Below are 1129 nucleotides of genomic sequence, written 5' to 3'. Positions count from 1 at the left end.
TGTGCCACACAATCTTAACAGTAATTGTGAGCAGAGTATTTAATCCATTTCACCCAAGCATTAATTTTTGTTGGTCATAGGACTTGAACTCTGGGCCTGGGCACTGTCCCTGAGCTCTTTAGCTCAAGGCGAAAGAAAGCCCTACTAGTTGAGCCCAGCGCCAATTCCAGTTTTCTGGTGGTTAATTGGAGATAAGAGTCTCAAGGACTTTGCTGCTCTGTTTGTCTTTGAACCCCAATCCTCAGATCCTGAGTAGCTAGGATTGCAGGTGCATGTCATTGGCACCCAGATTTGGACTTGAATTTTAAGTTTACCCAGAAAGTTTGCTTCTTAAACTGAGGCTCCAATGCCATACATCCTTGGATCTGCTAGAGGATCAATCCAGGCTTCAGAGTCAAAGTAGGCAGCTGAAGGATTTTAGTGAATAAGACTTTTTTGAGTTCCCCTTTCAGCATATAAGATTTAAAACACACACATTCAAGCACTTATGTATAACACATTTTTGTTTGGACAAGTGTACATTAAGGATCTCAATAATAAAAATTATCCATTTTTTAATAGTGTTCTGAGATCATTTTCACCATTCTCCCAGTGGATTATCAGAAGCAGGTCCTTGGATCATTTTTCTTTGGTTCCTTAGGCCTAGAATTCTTATTCCCCATTTTAGCAGGTCTCTTGAGATTTCTGTTTTTGATGCACTAAATCCTATCTAGTGTAAGTTTCTTGTGCTCCCCTCTCATATTCAACTCTCCCCTTACTGGAGATTTCTTAAGTATGGCTTCCTCCAGGTCCCACATTTTTATTCTTGGGCCAGAGAATGAAAGCAAACATCAAGACTCAAGTTTTCTTTGTGCCTAAGACTCACTCAGCACATGAAAGTCGCCAACCAACAATGTAATGTGCACTAGTCCAATTTTTCCTCTCATGGCCAATGCATGAGGTAACTTTTTATTGGGGTGCTTCCATCGGCCCTTTCCTGACATTGCTGGTACACTTTCCATCATTAACCACAATGGGTGGGTTTAACCCAGCCTTGAGCTACCTCAACAAGGCAGGATGTGTCTCCTTCTAAAGGGTTCCCCCCTTGCATAACAAAGATTGTGGACAATACCCTAGATTATTGGGAATA

The sequence above is a fragment of the Dipodomys spectabilis genome, unplaced genomic scaffold, assembly GCF_019054845.1.
Source record: "Dipodomys spectabilis isolate Male_0828 unplaced genomic scaffold, ASM1905484v1 ptg000117l, whole genome shotgun sequence".
NCBI classification, from domain to species: Eukaryota; Metazoa; Chordata; class Mammalia; order Rodentia; family Heteromyidae; genus Dipodomys; species Dipodomys spectabilis.
The sequence above is the reverse complement of the archived record's forward strand: the minus strand, read 5'-3'. Positions refer to the sequence as shown.